The 18310-nt window shown below is 49.3% G+C and overlaps 1 protein-coding gene across 1 annotated transcript in view; it reads left to right on the top strand.

Annotated features, from left to right (window-relative positions):
- The first annotated feature begins 4800 nt into the window (after positions 1 to 4800).
- LOC142929612 (uncharacterized) overlaps positions 4801 to 18310 on the top strand; it is a 34502-nt gene continuing 20992 nt past the window's right edge. The window contains exon 1 of the mRNA XM_076071206.1: positions 4801 to 5437. The gene's annotated coding sequence lies outside the window, so the exon portion shown is untranslated. The remainder of the gene's footprint in view (positions 5438 to 18310) is intronic.

Below are 18310 nucleotides of genomic sequence, written 5' to 3'. Positions count from 1 at the left end.
AGTGTGAAGAGAGAGAGTGGGGGGAAAGTGAGAGAGAGTGTGAGAGAGAGTGTGAGAGAGAGTGGAGAGAGATGTGGGGAGAGTGTGAGAGAGAGAGGTGGGGGAGAGTGTGAGGAGAGAGAGAATGGGGAGAGTGTGAGAGAGAGTGTGAGAGAGAGTGGGGAGAGTGTGAGAGAGAGTGTGAGAGAGTATGAGAGACAGTGGGGAGAGTGTGAGAGAGTGTGAGAGAGTGGGGAGAGTGTGAGAGATGTGGGGAGAGTGTGAGAGAGAGTGAGAGAGTGGGAGAGTGTGAGAGAGAGAGAGAGAGAGAGTGAGAGAGTGGGGAGAGTGTGAGAGAGAGAGTGAGAGAGAGAGAGGGGGAGAGTGTGAGAGAGAGAGTGGGGAGAGTGTGAGAGAGAGTATGAGAGACAGTGGGGGAGAGATGAGAGAGAGTGTGAGAGAGAGAGTGGGGAGAGTGTGAGAGAGAGTGTGAGAGAGGTGGGAAGAGTGTGAGAGAGAGTGGGGAGAGAGTGAGAGAGAGTGTGAGAGCAGTGGGGAGGTGTGAGAGAGAGTGTGAGAGAGAGTGGGGAGAGTGTGAGAGAGAGTGGGGAGAGTGTGAGAGAGAGAGAGAGTGGGGAGAGTGTGAGAGAGAGTGTGAGAGAGAGTGAGAGATGTGAAGAGAGTGGGGAGAGTGTGAGAGAGGTATGAGAGACAGTGGAGAGTGTGAGAGAGAGAGGAGAGAGAGTGGGGAGAGAGGAGAAGAGAGAGTGTGAGAGAGAGTGGGGAGAGTGTGAGAGAGAGAGTGGGGAGAGTGGTGAGAGAGAGTGAGAGACAGTGGGGAGAGTGTGAGAGAGAGTGTGAGAGAGAGTGGAGAGAGTGGGGAGAGTGTGAGAGAGAGAGTGGGGAGAGTGTGAGAGGAGTGGGGGAGAGTGATGGAGAGAGTGGGGAGAGTGTGAGAGAGTGTGAAAGAGAGTGGGAGAGTGTGAGAGAGAGTGTGAAAGAGACACGGAGAGACATGAATGATTGAGCGACGAGCGAGTAAACGATTGAGTGAATGAGTGGGTGACTAAATGAGTGAGTGATGAGTGAGTGGGATGAATGAATCAGTGAGTGAGTCAACGAGTGAATAAATGAGTGAATTCTTCAATTTATGAGTGAAAGTGTGAGCAAATGAGTTAGTGAATCGACGAGTGAATCAGAGAAAAAATGAGTGGATGCATGAGTAATTGAATGGATCAATGAGAGAACGAGTGAGGGAACGAGCGGATGAGTAGAGAATGGAGGAGTGAGCTAATAGATGAATGAGTACACCAGTGGGTAAGTGAGTAGATGGATGAGAAAGTGAATGGATGATTGAGTAAACGAGTGAGTGAATGAGTGGTCCAGTGAGTGAATGAGTGTGTGAACCAGTGAGTGAATGCGTGTGTGAACCAGTGAGTGAATGAGTGAGTGAACCAGTGAATGAATGAGTGAGTGAATGAGTGAGTAAATGAGTGAGTTCATGAGTAAATGAATGGATGATTGAGTGAACGAGTGTGTGGACCAGTGAGTGAATGAGTGAGTGAACAGTGAGTGAATGAGTCATTGAATGAGTGAGTGGATGAGCGAACAAATGAGTGAGTTCATGAGTAAATGAATGGATGATTTAGTGAACGAGTGTGTGAACCAGTGAGTGAATGAGTGGATGAGCGAACAAATGAGTGAGTGAATGCGTAAGTGCCTGAGTGAATGAATCAGTGAACGAGTGGATGTATGAGAGAATGGATGAGTGTGTGAACCAATGAGTGAATGAGTAAGTGAACCAGTAAGTGAATAAGTGAGTGAATGAGTGAGTGGATAAGTGAGTGAATGAGTGAGTTCTTGAGTAAATGAATGGATGATTGAGTGAACGAGTGTGTGAACAAGTGAGTGAATGAGTGAGTGGATGAGCGAACAAATGAGTGAGTGAATGCGTAAGTGCCTGAGTGAATGAATCAGTGAACGAGCGGATGCATGAGTGAATGGATGAGTGATCGAATTGGTGAGTTAACGAGTGAATGAGTGAGTGGGTGAGTGAATGGATGAGTGGATGGACGAGTGAGTGAATACGTAAGTAAATGAGTGAAAGAATGTATGATTGGGTGAACATGTGAGTGGATGAGTGAATTAGTGGATAAGTTAACTGATGAGTGAGTGAACGAGTGAGTGAATGCGTGAGTGTATGCGTGAATGAATGGATTATTGAGTAAACGAGTAAGTGAATGAGTCAGTGGATGAGTGAATGAGTGATTGAATTAGTGTATGAGTGGATGATTAAATGGATGATTGAGTGAACGAGTGAGTGATTAGTGTGCGGATGAGTGAATTGGTTAGTGGATTAGTGAGTGACTCAGTGAGTGGATGAATGAGGAGTGGTTTAGTTAGTGAATAGATGAGTGACTGAACAAGTGAGTTAACGAGTGAGCAAATTAGTGAAGGAATTGATTATTTAATTAGGGAGTGAATGGATGAGTGAACGAGTGGATTATGGGCGAGTGGGTGGGTGAGTGAGTGAGTGGGTGAGTGAGTTAGCAAGTGAATAAGTGGGTGAGTGAGTACGTGGGTGGGTGTGTGAGTGTGTGAGTGGTGCAGTGGGTGGGTGAGTGAGTCAGGAGTGGGTGGGTGAGTGGGTGGGTGCGTGAGTGAGTGGGTGGGTGAGTGAGTACGTGGGTGGGTGAGTACGTGGGTGGGTGTGTGTGAGTGAGTGGTGCAGTGGGTGGGTGAGTGAGTCAGGAGTGGGTGGGTGAGTGAGTGAGTGGGTGCGTGAGCGAGTGGGTGGGTGAGTGAGTCAGTGGGTGGGTCAGTGAGTGGTAGTGTAGCGGTTAGCACGCCGTGCTACAAACCCGGCGACTCGAGTTCGATCCCCCCTCACGGCCAACACCAGTGACGATTATCTGAACCCATACTGGACCTCCCCTAGGTCGACTCAGCCTCAAATGAGTCCCTGGTACGGTGTGTAAATATCGTCAGCAGGGAGACAAATGCGGCAGGGAGTAGTGATGGCCACCCACCCCCTCGTTTGTCGTGCACGCTTTCATAGATGTTCGTGAACAGCACTTGCCCCAACGGTCTGTTAAGGATATACGGGGGATCTTTGTCTTTGTCTTGGGTGAGTGGGTGGGTGAGTGGGTGAGTGGGTGAGTGGGTGGGTGAGTGGGTGGGTGGGTGAGTGGGTGGGTGGGTGAGTGGGTGGGTGAGTGGGTGGGTGAGTGGGTGGGTGAGTGGGTGGGTGAGTGGGTGGGTGAGTGGGTGGGTGAGTGGGTGGGTGAGTGGGTGGGTGAGTGGGTGGGTGAGTGGTGGGTGAGTGGGTGGGTGAGTGGGTGGGTGAGTGGGTGGGTGAGTGGGTGGGTGAGTGGGTGGGTGAGTGGGTGGGTGAGTGGGTGGGTGAGTGGGTGGGTGAGTGGGTGGGTGAGTGGGTGGGTGAGTGGGTGGGTGAGTGGGTGGGTGAGTGGGTGGGTGAGTGGGTGGGTGAGTGGGTGGGTGAGTGGGTGGGTGAGTGGGTGGGTGAGTGGGTGGGTGAGTGGGTGGGTGAGTGGGTGGGTGAGTGGGTGGGTGAGTGGGTGAGTGGGTGAGTGGGTGGGTGGTGAGTGGGTGGGTGAGTGGTGAGTGGGTGAGTGGGTGGGTGAGTGGGTGGGGAGTGGGTGGGTGAGTGGGTGGGTGAGTGGGTGGGTGAGTGGGTGGGTGAGTGGGTGGGTGAGTGGGTGGGTGAGTGGGTGGGTGAGTGGGTGGGTGAGTGGGTGGGTGAGTGGGTGGGTGAGTGGGTGGGTGAGTGGGTGGTGAGTGGGTGGGTGAGTGGGTGGGTGAGTGGGTGGGTGAGTGGGTGGGTGAGTGGGTGGGTGAGTGGGTGGGTGAGTGGGTGGGTGTGGGGGTGGGTGAGTGGGTGGGTGAGTGGGTGGGTGAGTGGGTGGGTGAGTGGTGGGTGGGTGGGTGGGTGAGTGGGTGGGTGGGTGGGTGGGTGAGTGGGCGAGTGAGGAGTGGCTGGTGTGAGTGGGTGAGCGAGCGAGTGAGGAGTGGGTGGGCGGGTGAGTGAGGAGTGGGTGGGTGGGTAAGTGGGTAAGTGGGGTGGGTGGCTGGGTTGGGTGAGCGAGTGGTATCGTGTCGTGGGTGGGTGGGTGGGTGAGTGGGTGGGTGGGTGAGTGGGTGGTGGGTGGGTGGGTGGGTGGGTGAGTGGGTGGGTGGGTGGGTGAGTGGGTGGGTGGGTGGGTGAGTGGGTGGGTGGGTGGGTGGGTGAGTGGGTGGGTGGGTGGGTGAGTGGGTGGGTGGGTGGGTGAGTGGGTGGGTGGGTGAGTGAGTGGGTTGGGTGAGTGGGTTGGGTGAGTGGGTTGGGTGAGTGGGTTGGGTGAGTGGGTTGGGTGAGTGGGTTGGGTGAGTGGGTTGGGTGAGTGGGTTGGGTGAGTGGGTTGGGTGAGTGGGTTGGGTGAGTGGGTTGGGTGAGTGGGTTGGGTGAGTGGGTTGGGTGAGTGGGTTGGGTGAGTGGGTGGGTGAGTGGGTTGGGTGAGTGGGTTGGGTGAGTGGGTTGGGTGAGTGGGTTGGGTGAGTGGGTTGGGTGAGTGGGTTGGGTGAGTGGGTTGGGTGAGTGGGTTGGGTGAGTGGGTTGGGTGAGTGGGTTGGGTGAGTGGGTTGGGTGAGTGGGTTGGGTGAGTGGGTTGGGTGAGTGGGTGGGTGAGCGAGCGAGTGGGTGGGTGGGTGAGTGAGTGTGGAATGGCTGGGTGGGTGAGCGAGTGGGATCGTGTCGCGGCGCGTGCGTGCCCCGAGTCGAGTCACGATGTCGTGAGCGAGTCGAGAGTCGGGACCTCTACCCCCCCCCCCGCGCCGATCTGCTGATGAAGATAACCACGAGGTCACCACCTCCATTAGCGTCGTGCGTGAGCGCGTCTCATCATCATCAGCAGCAGCAGCACCCCTCCCCCTCCTCTTCCCCTTCACTCCCCCCAACCTCCTCCCCGTGAGCTGAGTCTGGGCCGGATGCCGGGCGGAATAAAACAGGGAGGGAGCAGCAGGAGGAGGAGGAGACGGAGGGAGGGAGCAGGAGGAGGAGACGGAGGGAGCAGGGCGAGGAGGAGGAGACGGAGACTCGCAGATAGGGCGAGGAGAAGTGTCGTGCTGTGAGGCGCTCGGCACAGCCGTGGAGACGCGGGACACGAGTCGAGAGACACGGGAGACGGAGACACGGGACACGGAGACACGAGACACGGGAGACGGAGTCACGGGAGACGAGTCGAGAGACACGGGAGACGGAGACACGGGAGACGGAGACACGGAGACACGGAACACGAGTCGAGAGTCACGGGAGACGGAGTCACGGGAGACGGAGTCACGGGAGACGGAGTCACGGGAGACGGAGTCACGGGAGACGGAGTCACGGGGAGACGGAGTCACGGGAGACGGAGTCACGGGAGGAGGGACTCGGGTCCAGGAGCCGGCGCGGTCGCTCACTCAGGTGGGACGAGTGCGGAGCGCGCAACACGTGGGCACTCACGAGGTGTGTGTGTAGTGTGTGTAGTGTATAGTGTATAGTGTGTGTCTATAGTGTGTGTGTATAGTGTGTATAGTGTGTGTATGTCTATAGTGTGTAGTGTATAGTGTGTGTGTGTGTGTGTCTATAGTGTGTGTAGTGTGTGTAGTGTGTGTGTATAGTGTGTATATAGTGTGTGTAGTGTGTGTGTGTAGTGTGTCTATAGTGTGTGTGTAGTGTATGTCTATAGTGTGTGTGTAGTGTGTGTATAGTGTATAGTGTGTGTGTGTAGTGTGTGTATAGTGTGTGTGTGTCTATAGTGTGTCTATAGTGTGTGTGTGTGTGTCTATAGTGTGTGTGTGTCTATAGTGTGTGTGTGTATAGTGTGTGTATAGTGTGTGTATAGTGTGTGTATAGTGTGTGTGTGTATATAGTGTGTATAGTGTGTGTGTCTATAGTGTGTATAGTGTGTGTGTCTATAGTGTGTATAGTGTGTGTGTCTATAGTGTGTGTATAGTGTGTGTGTCTATAGTGTATGTATAGTGTGTGTGTCTATAGTGTATGTATAGTGTGTGTGTCTATAGTGTATGTATAGTGTGTGTGTGTGTGTCTATAGTGTGTGTGTGTGTCTATAGTGTGTGTGTGTCTATAGTGTGTGTATAGTGTGTGTGTGTGTGTCTATAGTGTGTGTGTGTCTATAGTGTGTGTGTGTGTGTCTATAGTGTGTGTGTGTCTATAGTGTGTGTGTGTGTGTCTATAGTGTGTGTGTGTCTATAGTGTGTGTGTGTCTATAGTGTGTGTGTGTCTATATTGTGTGTGTGTCTATATTGTGTGTGTGTCTATATTGTGTGTGTGTCTATATTGTGTGTGTGTCTATATTGTGTGTGTGTGGGTCTATAGTGTGTGTGTGGGTCTACAGTGTGTGTGTGGGTCTATAGTGTGTATGTCTATAGTGTGTGTGTGTCTATAGTGTGTGTGTCTATAGTGTGTGTGTGTATATATAGTGTGTGTGTGTATATATAGTGTGTGTGTGTCTATAGTGTGTGTCTATAGTGTCTATAGTGTGTGTCTATAGTGTGTCTATAGTGTGTGTGTGTCTATAGTGTGTCTATAGTGTGTGTGTGTGTGTGTCTATAGTGTGTGTGTGTCTATAGTGTGTCTATAGTGTGTGTGTGTCTATAGTGTGTCTATAGTGTGTGTGTCTATAGTGTGTCTATAGTGTGTGTGTGTCTATAGTGTGTCTATAGTGTGTGTGTGTGTCTATAGTGTGTCTATAGTGTGTGTGTGTCTATAGTGTGTCTATAGTGTGTGTGTGTCTATAGTGTGTCTATAGTGTGTGTGTGTCTATAGTGTGTCTATAGTGTGTGTGTGTCTATAGTGTGTGTGTGTGTCTATAGTGTGTGTGTGTTTATATAGTGTGTGTGTCTATAGTGTGTGTGTGTCTATAGTGTGTGTGTCTATAGTGTGTGTCTATAGTGTCTATAGTGTGTGTGTGTCTATAGTGTGTGTAGTGTGTGTGTGTCTGTAGTGTGTGTATAGTGTGTGTATAGTGTGTGTGTGTCTATAGTGTGTCTATAGTGTGTGTGTGTGTGTCTATAGTGTGTGTGTGTCTATAGTGTGTCTGTGTCTATAGTGTGTCTATAGTGTGTGTGTGTCTATAGTGTGTCTATAGTGTGTGTGTGTCTATAGTGTGTGTGTGTTTATATAGTGTGTGTGTCTATAGTGTGTGTGTGTCTATAGTGTGTGTGTCTATAGTGTGTGTCTATAGTGTCTATAGTGTGTGTGTGTCTAAAGTGTGTGTAGTGTGTGTGTGTCTGTAGTGTGTGTATAGTGTGTGTATAGTGTGTGTGTGTCTATAGTGTGTATAGTGTGTGTGTCTATAGTGTGTATAGTGTGTGTGTCTATAGTGTGTATAGTGTGTGTGTCTATAGTGTGTATAGTGTGTGTGTCTATAGTGTGTGTATAGTGTGTGTGTCTATAGTGTATGTATAGTGTGTGTGTCTATAGTGTATGTATAGTGTGTGTGTCTATAGTGTGTGTCTATAGTGTGTGTGTGTGTGTCTATAGTGTGTGTGTGTCTATAGTGTGTGTCTGTAGTGTGTGTGTCTATAGTGTGTGTATAGTGTGTGTGTGTGTGTCTATAGTGTGTGTGTGTGTCTATAGTGTGTGTGTGTCTATAGTGTGTGTGTGTCTATAGTGTGTGTGTGTCTATAGTGTGTGTGTGTCTATATTGTGTGTGTGTGTCTATATTGTGTGTGTGTCTATATTGTGTGTGTGTGGGTCTATAGTGTGTGTGTGGGTCTATAGTGTGTGTGTGGGTCTATAGTGTGTATGTCTATAGTGTGTGTGTGTCTATAGTGTGTGTGTGTCTATAGTGTGTGTGTCTATAGTGTGTGTGTGTATATATAGTGTGTGTGTGTCTATAGTGTGTGTCTATAGTGTCTATAGTGTGTGTCTATAGTGTGTCTATAGTGTGTGTGTGTGTCTATAGTGTGTCTATAGTGTGTGTGTGTCTATAGTGTGTGTGTGTCTATAGTGTGTCTATAGTGTGTGTGTGTCTATAGTGTGTCTATAGTGTGTGTGTGTCTATAGTGTGTCTATAGTGTGTGTGTGTCTATAGTGTGTCTATAGTGTGTGTGTGTCTATAGTGTGTCTATAGTGTGTGTGTGTCTATAGTGTGTCTATAGTGTGTGTGTGTGTGTGTCTATAGTGTGTCTATAGTGTGTGTGTGTGTGTCTATAGTGTGTCTATAGTGTGTGTGTGTCTATAGTGTGTCTATAGTGTGTGTGTGTCTATAGTGTGTGTGTGTTTATATAGTGTGTGTGTCTATAGTGTGTGTGTGTCTATAGTGTGTCTATAGTGTGTGTCTATAGTGTCTATAGTGTGTGTGTGTCTATAGTGTGTCTATAGTGTGTGTGTCTATAGTGTGTGTGTCTATAGTGTGTGTGTGTCTATAGTGTGTCTATAGTGTGTGTGTGTCTATAGTGTGTCTATAGTGTGTCTATAGTGTGTGTGTCTATAGTGTGTCTATAGTGTGTCTATAGTGTGTGTGTCTATAATGTGTGTGTGTGTCTATAGTGTGTGTGTGTCTATAGTGTGTGTATGTCTATAGTGTGTGTGTGTCTATAGTGTGTCTATAGTGTGTGTGTGTGTCTATAGTGTGTGTGTGTGTCTATAGTGTGTCTATAGTGTGTGTCTATAGTGTGTCTATAGTGTGTGTGTGTGTCTATAGTGTGTCTATATAGTGTGTGTCTATAGTGTGTCTATAGTGTGTGTGTGTCTATAGTGTGTCTATATTGTGTGTGTGTGTCTATAGTGTGTCTATAGTGTGTGTGTGTGTCTATAGTGTGTCTATAGTGTGTGTGTGTCTATAGTGTGTCTATAGTGTGTGTGTGTCTATAGTGTGTCTATAGTGTGTGTGTGGCTATAGTGTGTCTATAGTGTGTGTGTGTGGCTATAGTGTGTCTATAGTGTGTGTGTGGCTATAGTGTGTCTATAGTGTTTGTGTGGCTATAGTGTGTCTATAGTGTGTGTGTGTGTCTATAGTGTGTCTATAGTGTGTGTGTCTATAGTGTGTGTGTGTCTATAGTGTGTCTATAGTGTGTGTGTGTCTATAGTGTGTCTATAGTGTGTGTGTGCCTATAGTGTGTCTATAGTGTGTGTGTGTGTGTCTATAGTGTGTCTATAGTGTGTGTGTGTGTGTCTATAGTGTTTCTATAGTGTGTGTGTGTCTATAGTGTGTCTATAGTGTGTGTCAATAGTGTGTCTATAGTGTGTGTCTATAGTGTGTCTATAGTGTGTGTGTCTATAGTGTGTGTGTCTATAGTGTGTCTATAGTGTGTGTGTCTATAGTGTGTCTATAGTGTGTGTGTCTATAGTGTGTCTATAGTGTGTGTGTCTATAGTGTGTCTATAGTGTGTGTGTCTATAGTGTGTGTGTCTATAGTGTGTCTATAGAGTGTGTGTGTGTCTATAGTGTGTGTGTATAGTGTCTATAGTGTGTGAGTCTATAGTGTGTCTATAGTGTGTGTGTGAGTCTATAGTGTGTCTATAGTGTGTGTGTGTCTATAGTGTGTCTATAGTGTGTGTGTGTGTCTATAGTGTGTCTATTGTGTGTGTGTGTCTATAGTGTGTCTATAGTGTGTGTGTGTCTATAGTGTGTCTATAGTGTGTCTATAGTGTGTCTATAGTGTGTGTGTGTGTCTATAGTGTGTGTGTGTGTCTATAGTGTGTGTGTCTATAGTGTGTGTGTCTATAGTGTGTGTGTCTATAGTGTCTATAGTGTGTCTATAGTGTGTGTGTCTATAGTGTCTATAGTGTGTCTATAGTGTGTGTGTGTGTCTATAGTGTGTCTATAGTGTGTGTGTCTATAGTGTGTCTATAGTGTGTGTGTGTCTATAGTGTGTCTATAGTGTGTGTCTGTGTCTATAGTGTGTCTGTGTCTATAGTGTGTGTCTGTGTCTATAGTGTGTCTGTGTCTATAGTGTGTCTATAGTGTGTGTGTGTCTATAGTGTGTGTTTATAGTGTGCCTATAGTATATGTGTGTCTATGGTGTGTGTGTTTGTCTATAGTGTGTGTTTGTCTATAGTGTGTGTGTGTGTGTCTATAGTGTGTGTGTGTCTATAGTGTGTGTGTGTCTATAGTGTGTGTGTGTGTCTATAGTGTGTGTGTGTGTGTCTATAGTGTGTGTGTGTCTATAGTGTGTGTGTGTCTATAGTGTGTGTGTGTCTATAGTTTGTGTGTCTATAGTGTGTGTGTGTCTATAGTGTGTGTGTGTCTATAGTGTGTGTGTGTCTATAGTGTGTGTGTGTCAATAGTGTGTGTGTGTCAATAGTGTTTGTGTGTGTATCTATAGCGTGTGTGTGTGTCTATAGCGTGTGTGTGTGTCTATAGCGTGTGTGTGTGTCTATAGCGTGTGTGTGTGTCTATAGCGTGTGTGTGTGTCTATAGCGTGTGGGTGTGTGTCTATAGCGTGTGGGTGTGTGTCTATAGCGTGTGGGTGTGTGTCTATAGCGTGTGGGTGTGTGTCTATAGCGTGTGTTTGTTTGTGTCTATAGTGTGTGTGTGTTTTGTGTAGTGATCGATCTTGCGTATCGATGTCACAGTCTGTCACGTGCTTCTCGAGGAGCCTGGAGTGAATGTGTGCAATCAATAGTACACGTCTATAGTACACGTCTATAGTACACATCTATAGTGCACGTCTATAGTACACGTCTATAGTACACGTCTATATCACACGTCTATAGTACACGTCTATAGTACACGTCTATAGTACACGTCTTTAGTACACGTCTATAGTACATGTCTATAGTACACGTCTATAGTACACGTCTATAGTACACGTCTATAGTACACTCTTATAGTACACGTCTATAGTACACGTCTATAGTACACGTCTATAGCACACGTCTATATCACACGTCTATAGTACACGTCTATAGTACACTCCTATAATACACGTCTATAGTACACGTCTATAGTACACGTCTATATCACACGTCTTTATCACACGTCTATCACACGTCTATAGTACACGTCTATAGTACACGTCTATAGTACATTCCTATAGTACATTCCTATAGTACACGTCTATATCACACGTCTATATCACACGTCTATATCACACGTCTATAGTACACGTCTATAGTACATGTCTATAGTGCACGTCTATAGTACACGTCTATAGTACAGGTCTATATCACACGTCTATAGTACACGTCTATAGTACACGTCTATATCACACGTCTATAGTACACGTCTATAGTACACGTCTTTATCACACGTCTATAGTACACGTCTATAGTACACGTCTATAGTACACGTCTATATCACACGTCTATATCACACGTCTATATCACACGTCTATAGTACACGTCTATAGTACACGTCTATAGTACACGTCTATATCACACGTCTATAGTACACGTCTATATCACACGTCTATAGTACACATCCATATCACACGTCTATAGTACATTCCTATATTACATGTCTATAGTACACGTCTATATCACACGTCTATATCACACGTCTATAGTACACGTCTATATCACACGTCTATAGTACACGTCTATAGTACACGTCTATAGTACACGTCTATAGTACACGTCTATATCACACGTCTATAGTACACGTCTATAGTACACGTCTATATCACACGTCTATCACACGTCTATATCACACGTCTATAGTACACGTCTATAGTACATTCCTATAGTACATTCCTATAGTACACGTCTATAGTAGACGTCTATAGTACACGTCTATATCACACGTCTATAGTACACGTCTATATCACACGTCTATAGTACACGTCTATAGTACACGTCTATATCACACGTCTATAGTACACGTCTATAGTACACGTCTATAGTACACGTCTATATCACACGTCTATATCACACGTCTATATCACACGTCTATATCACACGTCTATAGTACACGTCTATAGTACACGTCTATATCACACGTCTATAGTACACGTCTATAGTACACGTCTATATCACACCTCTATAGTACACGTCTATAGTACACGTCTATAGTACACGTCTATATCACACGTCTATAGTACACGTCTATAGTACACGTCTATAGTACACGTCTATAGTACACGTCTATATCACACGTCTATAGTACACGTCTATAGTACACGTCTATATCACACGTCTATAGTACACGTCTATAGTACACGTCTATAGTACACGTCCATATCACACGTCTATAGTACATTCCTATAGTACACGTCTATAGTACACGTCTATAGTACACGTCTATAGTACATGTCTATAGTACATGTCTATAGTACACGTCTATAGTACACGTCTATATCACACGTCTATAGTACACGTCTATAGTACACGTCTATAGTACACGTCCATATCACACGTCTATAGTACATTCCTATAGTACACGTCTATAGTACACGTCTATAGTACACGTCTATATCACACGTCTATATCACACGTCTATAGTACACGTCTATAGTACATGTCTATATCACACGTCTATATCACACGTCTATATCACACGTCTATAGTACACGTCTATAGTACACGTCTATAGTACACGTCTATAGTGCACGTCTATAGTGCACGTCTATAGTACACGTCTATAGTACACGTCTATATCACACGTCTATATCACACGTCTATAGTACACGTCTATATCACACGTCTATATCACACGTCTATAGTACACGTCTATAGTACACGTCTATAGTATACGTCTATAGTACACGTCTATATCACACGTCTATAGTACACGTCTATAGTACACGTCTATATCACACGTCTATATCATACGTCTATATCACACGTCTATATCACACGTCTATAGTACACGTCTATAGTACACGTCTATATCACACGTCTATAGTACACGTCTATATCACACGTCTATAGTACACGTCCATATCACACGTCTATAGTACATTCCTATAGTACATGTCTATAGTACACGTCTATATCACACGTCTATATCACACGTCTATAGTACACGTCTATAGTACACGTCTATAGTACACGTCTATAGTACACGTCTATATCACACGTCTATATCACACGTCTATATCACACGTCTATAGTACACGTCTATAGTACACGTCTATAGTACACGTCTATATCACACGTCTATAGTACATTCCTATAGTACACGTCTATAGTACACGTCTATATCACACGTCTATAGTACACGTCTATAGTACACGTCTATAGTACACGTCTATAGTACACGTCTATAGTACACGTCTATATCACACGTCTATAGTACACGTCTATAGTACACGTCTATAGTACACGTCTATATCACACGTCTATATCACACGTCTATAGTACACGTCTATAGTACACGTCTATATCACACGTCTATAGTACACGTCTATAGTACACGTCTATATCACACGTCTATAGTACACGTCTATAGTACACGTCTATAGTACACGTCTATATCACACGTCTATAGTACACGTCTATAGTACACGTCTATATCACACGTCTATAGTACACGTCTATAGTACACGTCTATAGTACACGTCCATATCACACGTCTATAGTACATTCCTATAGTACACGTCTATAGTACACGTCTATAGTACACGTCTATAGTACACGTCTATATCACACGTCTATATCACACGTCTATAGTACACGTCTATAGTACACGTCTATAGTACATGTCTATATCACACGTCTATATCACACGTCTATATCACACGTCTATAGTACACGTCTATAGTGCACGTCTATAGTGCACGTCTATAGTGCACGTCTATAGTGCACGTCTATAGTGCACGTCTATAGTACACGTCTATAGTACACGTCTATATCACACGTCTATATCACACGTCTATAGTACACGTCTATAGTACACGTCTATATCACACGTCTATATCACACGTCTATAGTACACGTCTATAGTACACGTCTATAGTACACGTCTATAGTACACGTCTATATCACACGTCTATATCACACGTCTATAGTACACGTCTATAGTACACGTCTATAGTGCACGTCTATAGTGCACGTCTATAGTGCACGTCTATAGTACACGTCTATAGTGCACGTCTATAGTGCACGTCTATAGTGCACGTCTATAGTGCACGTCTATAGTACACGTCTATAGTACACGTCTATAGTACACGTCTATAGTACACGTCTATAGTACACGTCTATATCACACGTCTATAGTACACGTCTATAGTACACGTCTATATCACACGTCTATATCACACGTCTATATCACACGTCTATATCACACGTCTATAGTACACGTCTATAGTACACGTCTATAGTACACGTCTATAGTACACGTCTATATCACACGTCTCTAGTACACGTCTATATCACACGTCTATAGTACACGTCTATAGTGCACGTCTATAGTACACGTCTATAGTACACGTCTATAGTACACGTCTATAGTGCACGTCTATAGTGCACGTCTATAGTACACGTCTATAGTACACGTCTATAGTACACGTCTAACACTTCCCAACAGCGATACACGTCGCCTGTGTCGCTGTTGTCGAACGCGCTGCACCGGTCGTGTGGACGCGGTGTGGGGAGGGGGCGATGCGGAGCCAGGGGAGAGAGAGCCAGGGGGGAGAGAGAGCCAGGGGGGAGAGAGAGCCAGGGGGGAGAGAGAGCCAGGGGGGAGAGAGAGCCAGGGGGGAGAGACAGCCAGGGGAGAGAGCCAGGGGGGAGAGAGAGAGCCAGGGGGGAGAGAGCCAGGGGGGAGAGAGAGCCAGGGAGAGAAAGAGCCAGGGGAGAGAGAGCCAGGGGAGAGAGAGCCAGGGGAGAGAGAGCCAGGGGAGAGAGAGCCAGGGGGGAGAGAGAGCCAGGGGAGAGAGAGCCAGGGGGGAGAGAGAGAGCCAGGGGAGAGAGAGAGAGCGAGCCAGGGGGAGAGAGCCAAGGGAGAGAGAGAGCCAGGGGAGAGAGAGAGAGAGAGCCAGGGGAGAGAGAGAGCCAGGGGAGAGAGCCAGGGGGGAGAGAGAGAGCCAGGGGGGAGAGAGAGAGCCAGGGGGGAGAGAGAGAGCCAGGGGGGAGAGAGAGAGCCAGGGGGGAGAGAGAGAGCCAGGGGGGAGAGAGCCAGGGGGGAGAGAGAGCCAGGGGGAGAGACAGCCAGGGGAGAGAGCCAGGGGGGAGAGAGAGAGCCAGGGGGGAGAGAGCCAGGGGGGAGAGAGAGCCAGGGAGAGAGAGAGAGCCAGGGGGGAGAGAGAGAGCCAGGGGGGAGAGAGAGAGCCAGGGGGGAGAGAGCCAGGGGGGAGAGAGCCAGGGGGGAGAGAGAGCCAGGGGGGAGAGACAGCCAGGGGAGAGAGCCAGGGGGGAGAGAGAGAGCCAGGGGGGAGAGAGCCAGGGGGGAGAGAGCCAGGGGGGAGAGAGAGCCAGGGAGAGAGAGAGAGCCAGGGGGGAGAGAGAGAGAAAGAGCCAGGGGAGAGAGAGCCAGGAGAGAGAGAGCCAGGGGGGAGAGAGAGAGCCAGGGGAGAGAGAGCCAGGGGGGAGAGAGAGAGCCAGGGGAGAGAGAGAGAGAGAGCGAGCCAGGGGGAGAGAGCCAGGGGAGAGAGAGAGAGCCAGGGGAGAGAGAGAGCCAGGGGAGAGAGCCAGGGGGGAGAGAGAGAGCCAGGGGGGAGAGAGAGAGCCAGGGGGGAGAGAGCCAGGGGGGAGAGAGAGCCAGGGGGGAGAGAGCCAGGGGGGAGAGAGCCAGGGGGGAGAGAGAGCCAGGGGGGAGAGAGAGCCAGGGGGGAGAGAGAGCCAGGGGGGGGGAGAGAGCCAGGGGGGAGAGAGCCAGGGGGGAGAGAGAGCCAGGGGGGAGAGAGAGCCAGGGGGGAGAGAGAGCCAGGGGGGAGAGAGAGCCAGGGGGAGAGAGCCAGGGGCGAGAGAGCCAGGGGCGAGAGAGCCAGGGGCGAGAGAGCCAGGGGCGAGAGAGCCAGGGGGGAGAGAGCCAGGGGCGAGAGAGCCAGAGGCGAGAGAGCCAGGGGAGAGAGAGCCAGGGGGAAGAGAGAGAGCCAGGGGAGAGAGAGAGAGAGCGAGCCAGGGGGAGAGAGCCAAGGGAGAGAGAGAGCCAGGGGAGAGAGAGAGAGAGAGAGCCAGGGGAGAGAGAGAGCCAGGGGAGAGAGCCAGGGGGGAGAGAGAGAGCCAGGGGGGAGAGAGAGAGCCAGGGGGGAGAGAGCCAGGGGGGAGAGAGAGCCAGGGGGGAGAGCCAGGGGGGAGAGAGAGAGCCAGGGGGGAGAGAGCCAGGGGGGAGAGAGAGAGCCAGGGGGGAGAGAGCCAGGGGGGAGAGAGAGAGCCAGGGGGGAGAGAGCCAGGGGGGAGAGAGAGAGCCAGGGGGGAGAGAGCCAGGGGGGAGAGAGAGCCAGGGAGAGAGAGAGCCAGGGGGGAGAGAGCCAGGGGGGAGAGAGAGCCAGGGGGGAGAGAGAGCCAGGGGAGAGAGAGCCAGGGGGGAGAGAGAGAGCCAGGGGAGAGAGAGAGAGAGCGAGCCAGGGGGAGAGAGCCAGGGGAGAGAGAGAGAGAGAGAGCCAGGGGAGAGAGAGAGCCAGGGGAGAGAGCCAGGGGGGAGAGAGAGCCAGGGGTGAGAGAGAGAGCCAGGGGGGAGAGAGAGCCAGGGGGGAGAGAGCCAGGGGGGAGAGAGAGCCAGGGGGGAGAGAGAGCCAGGGGGGAGAGAGCCAGGGGCGAGAGAGCCAGGGGCGAGAGAGCCAGGGGCGAGAGAGAGCCAGGGAGGAGGGAGCCAGGGGGGAGAGAGAGCCAGGGGAGAGAGAGCCAGGGAGGAGGGAGCCAGGGGGGAGAGAGAGCCAGGGGGGAGAGAGAGCCAGGGGAGAGAGCCAGGGGGGAGAGAGAGAGCCAGGGGAGAGAGAGCCAGGGGGGAGGGAGCCAGGGGGGAGTCTGTAGCTCGCGAGTTTGCGGGGTTTCCCGCTTTCTCAGTCTCCACTGCGCGCGTCGACCCCCCGCGCCAGCCCCGGCGCGCGAACGACTGCGCCACTGCTCCTCCTCCTCCTTGCTCGACCCGCGGCGTCAAATCTGCGGAGGTGTCGCGGTTCGCTCTTTGAGGTCTCCGTTCCGCGGGGACGAGGGGGGTCCTCGATGCGCGCGCGGGGCACTGGACGCGACAGTGCAGCAGGCGAGGGGAGCAGAGAGGGGGAGGAGGGAAGAGACTCGCACACAGACTCACACTCACACACAGACACACTCACACAGACTCACACTCACACACAGACTCACACTCACACACAGACTCACACTCACACACACAGACTCACACTTACACAGACTCACACTCACACACAGACTCACACTCACACACACAGACTCACACAGACTCACACTCACACACAGACTCACACAGACTCACACTCATACTCACACAGACTCGCACACAGACTCACACTCACACACAGACTCACACAGACTCACACTTACACAGACTCACACTTACACAGACTCACACTCGCACACAGACTCACACTCACACAGACTCACACTCACACAGACTCACACTCACACACAGACTCACACTCACACACAGACACACTCAGACACAGACTCACACTCAGACACAGACTCACACTCAGACACAGACTCACACACAGACTCACACACAGACTCACACACAGACTCACACTCACACACAGACTCACACACAGACTCAGACTCACACACAGACTCACACACAGACTCACACTCACACACAGACTCACACTCACACAGACTCACACTCACACACAGACTCACACTCAGACTCACTCACACAGACTCACACTCACACACAGACTCACACTCACACACAGACTCACACTCACACACAGACTCACACACAGACTCACACACAGACTCACACACAGACTCACACTCAGACTCACACACAGACTCACACACAGATTCACACTCACACACAGACTCACACTCAGACTCACACACAGACTCACACTCACACACAGACTCACACACAGACTCACACACAGACTCACACTCAGACTCACACCCACACACAGACTCACACACAGACTCACACACAGACTCACACCCACACACAGACTCACACCCACACACAGACTCACACACAGACTCACACACAGACTCACACTCACACACAGACTCACACTCACACACAGACTCACACTCACACACAGACTCACACACAGACTCACGCACAGACTCACACACAGACTCACGCACAGACTCACACTCACACTCAGACTCACACTCACACACAGACTCACACACAGACTCACACTCAGACTCACACACAGACTCACACTCACACAGACTCACACTCACACAGACACACACACAGACTCACACACACAGACTCACACTCAGACACAGACTCACACACAGACTCACACTCAGACTCACACCCACACAC

Source organism: Petromyzon marinus, chromosome 32 (genome assembly GCF_048934315.1).
Source record: "Petromyzon marinus isolate PM22_M1 ecotype Great Lakes invasive population chromosome 32, UKy_Petmar_22M1.pri1.0, whole genome shotgun sequence".
In the NCBI taxonomy this organism is placed as follows: Eukaryota; Metazoa; Chordata; class Hyperoartia; order Petromyzontiformes; family Petromyzontidae; genus Petromyzon; species Petromyzon marinus.
Note: the sequence above shows the minus strand (reverse complement) of the source record. Positions and strands in the feature narration are given on the sequence as shown.